A 6000-nucleotide genomic window follows, 5' to 3' on the forward strand; every position below is an offset into this window, starting at 1 on the left:
TAGATACTCAATATAATTTCTTGGCCAATTATTATTTTCTAACTCAAAGAAAATTTTTCAGATTTGTGCCTCAGAGTTTAGATAGCTACAGATTCTGAGGATCTTTACTTTTTAAAGATTTTATTTATTTGTTTGTTTGTTTTAGAGCGAGAGAGAGTGTGTGTGTGTAGGAGTAGAGGGAGGGGTGGAGGGATAGAGAAAAAGTGGGAGAGAGAGAGAGAGAGAGAATTTGAAGCAGACTCTGCACTGAGTGAGGAGCCCACGTGGGGCTCTATCTCATAACCCTGAGACCATGACCTGAGCAGAAATCAGGAGTCCAACACTTAATTGACTGAGCCACCCAAGTGGTCCCAACGATCTTTTATGTATTGCTGAATGAGCACAAAGAACATTATCTCATTCTGGGTATCCGATGAGGTCACTTCTGATTACCTTTGAAGAGGTTCAGGAAGAAAAGGAGAAGAAAATAGGAATAGGGGAAATATAGCATCTTAGGATCCATATGAGGAACAGAATCACATACCTGAGATTCTGGATTTCTGTTTCATCTCTGATAACTGAAGCCATAAAACACAGCTTATAAACAAGTTCCATAATTATCAGATAGATATAACTATCAGTCAACTATCAAACCAATCTACCCAACATATTTAAAGCCTAGAGAAAAGCAACACAAGTATTTTTACAGTTTGATATTTGAGTTTTTGATAATGCAAAAGCTAAAATTCATTTATTTTATCCTATGTTTACTGATCTGCTGTGTGCTACAGATAAAGCAATGTGGAAAGGCATGTGATTTCAGTTTTCAAATGTCTTACTAATAAAATCTACTTATACAACATGGCAATTAATGATACAGAGTAATGGGTGTTAGAATGTGGAGAAACAAGATGTTTGAAGAACTCATAAAAGAGGACATAACCCAGTCTTGTTGACAGAGTAAGGCTTCCTAGGGAAAATGAAGTGATCTAAAGAATGAGTAGAGCTGGGCTGCTTGGCATTCATATGAAATTGAGAGGATATGCCAAATAGAAGGAGATTTAGGAGAGACCACAATTCATTTGCTGACTCACTTATATAAATAATTCTGAGATTATTATAGAGCTTTTAAAGGGTTTTGATCAAAATATAACCACAAATAGACTTGAATTTTATCAAGATCATTCTGGCAGCAATCTGGACACAAAGGGTGAGACTAGGGTTGTGTTGATTCTAGAGAAGGAGGATGGAACCTATGTCGATAGGACAGCACAGAAGTGGTAACAGTGAGCACATTTTAGAGTTAGTGAGAAACTTGCTCAACTAGGCTTTAATGATTGGTGCAGAGATGGGGGTGGAGTGAAGAGGAAAAGTTTGTTTTAGACTCAGGTTCCTGGCATAAGCAACTGAATATTTTCATTGAAACAGGGAATCCAGTAGGAGGAATATACAAGTGCAGATGTTAGGGGAACATAAAGAATTCACTCTTTTTTGAGATATCCAGGTGAAGATATTGAATATTACATGGCACCTATGAGATCCACCAGACCATGACATCCATTAGATTAAAGTTTTATGGGATTATGGAGTTCAAGGGATTATGGAACCCACTAGACTAACCACCACGAAATAGAAAAACTCATGCATTGTTTCTTACTGTTGCTCCATTGTTTATCATATATGCCGCATAGTTGAAGTTCACTCAATATTTGTAAAATAAACAAAAGCACAAGTGGCCCGAATAAAGAACTATGAGGATCAGAGGAGAGATTTGGAATGGCTGGATGGATTTTGAGGTCATTAGCATGCAGGTGACAGTTGAGGTCAAGGAAGTAGTTGAAATAATCCAGGTAGATAGTTTAGGGCGAAATGAAAAGGAATAATAACAAGGATCTGGAAGACATGCAATGTGTAAGGAATAGACAGAGGAAAATGAATCTCCAAAAGCCGTAAAAAAGAGAAGCCAGAGAATTGGAAATTACAGCAATCTACATTCTTTTTATAGGCAACAGAAGACTATCTTAAGGAAGATTTAAATTTATCAAAAACTTTCTGGAGAGAACAGAAATTAAGAAAACATGGAGAACCATATTTGAAAAATGGGCATTAATAAAGAGAGATCTGGAGAGTGGGATAGCATAAGTAGAGCAAGCTGGACGCGGTGGCGGTGGCGGATATGACTTTTAATTATCCCTATACCCGGATTTGATCAAGGTTTAAAATCCCAGAAAGGAGTGTCTGATTGGCTGAGCCCAGCTTACAGCACTACTCTCTGTGCTGGGTTAAAGAGAAGAAGGTTATACGCCTTCAGCTTCCATGATAGGAAGCAACAATGACCTTCCACTCAAACTCCACACCTATGGAGCTTTCTCCAAAAGGGAAATAGAGATGCCAATAGGAAGGAGGAGGGAGTAGCTATTGGGTAGACTGAAAAATGACAAAGATCATCATAAGACAAAAGCTAGAAGATTGTGGTAATCTCATAAATAGAGATAAATTTGGACAAAAGAGAAAAGCAAAGGCTTCTTCGTTGGTAGTAGCAGCAGCAGCAGCAGCAGCAAGGAGGTCATTGTGACTCTGGCAAGAGCAGTAGGAGCAGTACAGTGGTGCAGGAAATCAGACTGGAAGAGATGGAGGCGTGAGAGCTGAGTGATGGAGTGAAAACAGCTAGCGTAGACGACCATTTTGAGAAGTTTAACTTAGATTAATACAGGGGGAAATTTGCTTTTATCATTTGGAAACATTGAGAATGACAGAGAAAACAATTTTGAAAAATTGAAATCCCTTAGGCAGGGATTTTCAAATTCTGATGATCAGGGAAAGAGAGTTCTAAATATTGCATGACCCTACATGGGTAAATTTCCACATCTGGGCAATTGCCCATGCATTGGAATCTCTCACTCTTTTTGCAGGACGCCAGTGAGTTGCACAACTCTGTAAGTGGCTTTGCCTCTGCCTCTGAAAGTCTTAGCCACATGATTATCACTCTCATGCTTCAACGTATGTTGCCATTATGCTTAATATTGCTGTCTTTGTATTTTTCTCTAACTAGAATTTCAAGCACATTGGGACAGGAAGCCCTTTTATTCCTCAAAGTACCTGCCACAATAGTAGCATGAAATAGTGCCCATGCTGAGGGAGTATTAATTGATTAATGTATTGGTTTTTAAGGATTTTGACTAATGACATCTGCCCATAAGTCGTCAGAAGAAAAAATATTTTTGTTTTCCTCCTTGAAGTTTCATTTGATATCTCCCCTGCCCTCCTTTTACCATCTTCCCTATGAATAGCTATTATGTAAATACATGAAAAAAAAAAGCATTGTTGCATTTTAAGATAGAATAAACTTTTAGATTGGAAACTTCCAAAACAAACTGTAACAAATGGAAGAGTGCATTTTACTGCTTTATATCTAAAAATGGCACTGCCCAATTTAAACTATTTTTAAAACCTGTATACTCATGCAGCTTGCATACCAAAATGAAAATTGGTGAGTTATAAACCTTTGAAAAACAGGGTTTATAATGGAAACAGTAATTGACCCTTAAGTACAACATCAAAAATACAATACTATATAATACAAAGCTTAGGGCTTGGGATTTCATCTGTGCTCTAACCTCAGACTGGCACACTAACCCAACACCACAAAGCCAACTAATAGTTATATTCCAAGATGTTTTCTTCTTACATGGCAGGGCAGTGGATATGTGATCCAGTGGCTACATGCAGCTAAGCTTCACGGAGCCAGTACTCCAAATATCTTTAATGAACTCACAACTACAGAGCTACAACACACCATTAAATCATTAGACATGCTTGGAGAAACCATTTAATTAAAAAAAAAAAAAGTAAGACGACTACTACTACTACTACTACCCTTGAACTTGTGCTGTGTTGCATCATGGACTCTGGGTATGTAACATTACACCACAGGATGCAGTGAGGGTAGAGTGACCAACTGTCAGGAAGGCTCATGGAATTACCGAAAATACTCTCGAAATATTTAGTTGTCTTCAACTTTGCTCCAGTTCATAGTTGATCCAGTTTCCCATTTTCTAAGCCACAGCTATCCATTTTTATCATGAGAAAATGAAATCTAAATGAAAGAGGAAAATAAAAGCATTAAATTTGACTAATGAGATATGAAGGGTAAATGCTCTAGGTGATACCTTGCTCTAGGAAAAGAGGTGGATGTGTGTGTGTGTGTGTGCATGTTGTGTGTGAATACACACACACCAAGGATCTTAAACTGTTTGTTTTTTGTGGGTTTTAGTTTGGTTTGGTTTTGTTTATGGAAGGGAGGGAAGGAGTTAAGGGAGTTTGTTGCTAAAGAAGGAAAGTTCAGAGATTCCTTTCATTTTAAAGTTGAAATGTGAGAGCATTGCCAGCTTATTCCTTTAAGAAGCTTCCAAAGAATTTGTCAGCTAAGAATAGTTAAGATTTTGCCTTTTAAAATGTCATCTATTCACACAAGTTTTCAGTGACTTATGTTTATCAAGGGACAATTAGCAGGACTCTTGGTGTTTTCTTGCTGGGCCTTGCATCTCTCTTACTACCTTAACAACTCGTGAACTTAGTAAGATGAAATGAGTGACACATTATTGACTCGGTGTATAGTATCTCTTCATCTACACCCTGTGACCAGGACACTGAGTAAGGTTTGGAGAAAGAACCAAAGAAGGAAGAAGGAAGAACAACCAAAGGAGCAAGGTTAACATTGGGGCGGAGGGGTATTTTTCTTAGTGGAAGATTGTAGAAGTGACAGTGTCTATTTTTCTAATTGCAATTAAAATGTTGTCTTTATATAGTTATGTGAAAATCTGATGTACACCATAAAATTTTGGTGCTTAAAAATAAACAAAATCATTCTGAGTTCACAATAGGGCACTTCTTTGACATTTCAGATACTGAGGTCTATCTCAGATAACTTTATGGTGTATGCTACCAACTATGTTTACTCAGCATCACACCAAAGCATATAGATCTCTTCCACGCGCATATTTGAACACAGATACACACTTTCTTCTTTCTTTTCTTTTTTTTTTGTTCCTTCTTTATTTCCTTATGATTCTTTCATATACTGAGTTTATTTCACCTTTGTTTATACCCCCCTGTAAATTCTGTAATTATATTCATGGCTTTTTACATTGCACATAAGTAATGATGTGGTGGGTTAAAGTTTTGAACTATGAACTGATGCTTTGCCTTTTCCTTATACCCACCCTTGGCCCTTTCCAGAAAAGTCAGGGAAGAGATAACACATCAAAATGCAAAGGAAAAATGAGTAAAATTTTAGCCTCTGAGTTCCATGAGCCTACTTCTTGGGAGAAGCAGAGACAACTTAGGGCATGAGAAAAATATTTGAAAAACTACCTGATAAGTAAAGAGCCAAGTTGCTCTGTTAGCCATTAGATATAACTCTGCTGGGCTGGGGGCCTGAAGAAAGTTGGAAAATAAACATTAAGAGATTAGGATAGAAGGGTCCTCAAGAAAGGAAAAATACTGGGGTCTCAGTCACTTTGGCCGACTCTAGATGGGTGGGAAGAAGGATGTGTGAGGGGGCGGAATGCGGGACAACAACTGAAGCAGGGTGGAGTCTAAGTATGAAGAAGCTTACACAGATCCAAGGCTTCAGACAGGGCTCTGAGGATCAGAGTCACGTCAAGGAGGGGAACCTCTGAGAGGTCCAGTATCTCACCTTTAGCCCCCAAGTTCACAGAGGTTGCTTGAGTCTTGCCTGCCAAGCCCATTTAGAATTGGTAACTTTGTCTTTCTAACTTCTTTCCAGCCCTTTCTCAGACTCCTGAGCAAAATCCTGCTGGTCCCATGGCCCACTGGGGTCATGGGACTCTCTGAGAGGCCTTTTGCTATAGCTTTGGCTATCCTTAAACACATGAGAATTATTCTACTGTCATGAGATGCAAAAATCTCTCGCAGCCGGTCTGGGTCCACCTGCTTTGCCCCACCTTTCAGCCTGTGGTCCGCAACATCTCAGATTCCACCTGGAGGGGGCACTGGTTT

This window comes from Canis lupus, chromosome 20 (genome assembly GCF_048164855.1).
Source record: "Canis lupus baileyi chromosome 20, mCanLup2.hap1, whole genome shotgun sequence".
Classification (NCBI taxonomy): Eukaryota; Metazoa; Chordata; class Mammalia; order Carnivora; family Canidae; genus Canis; species Canis lupus.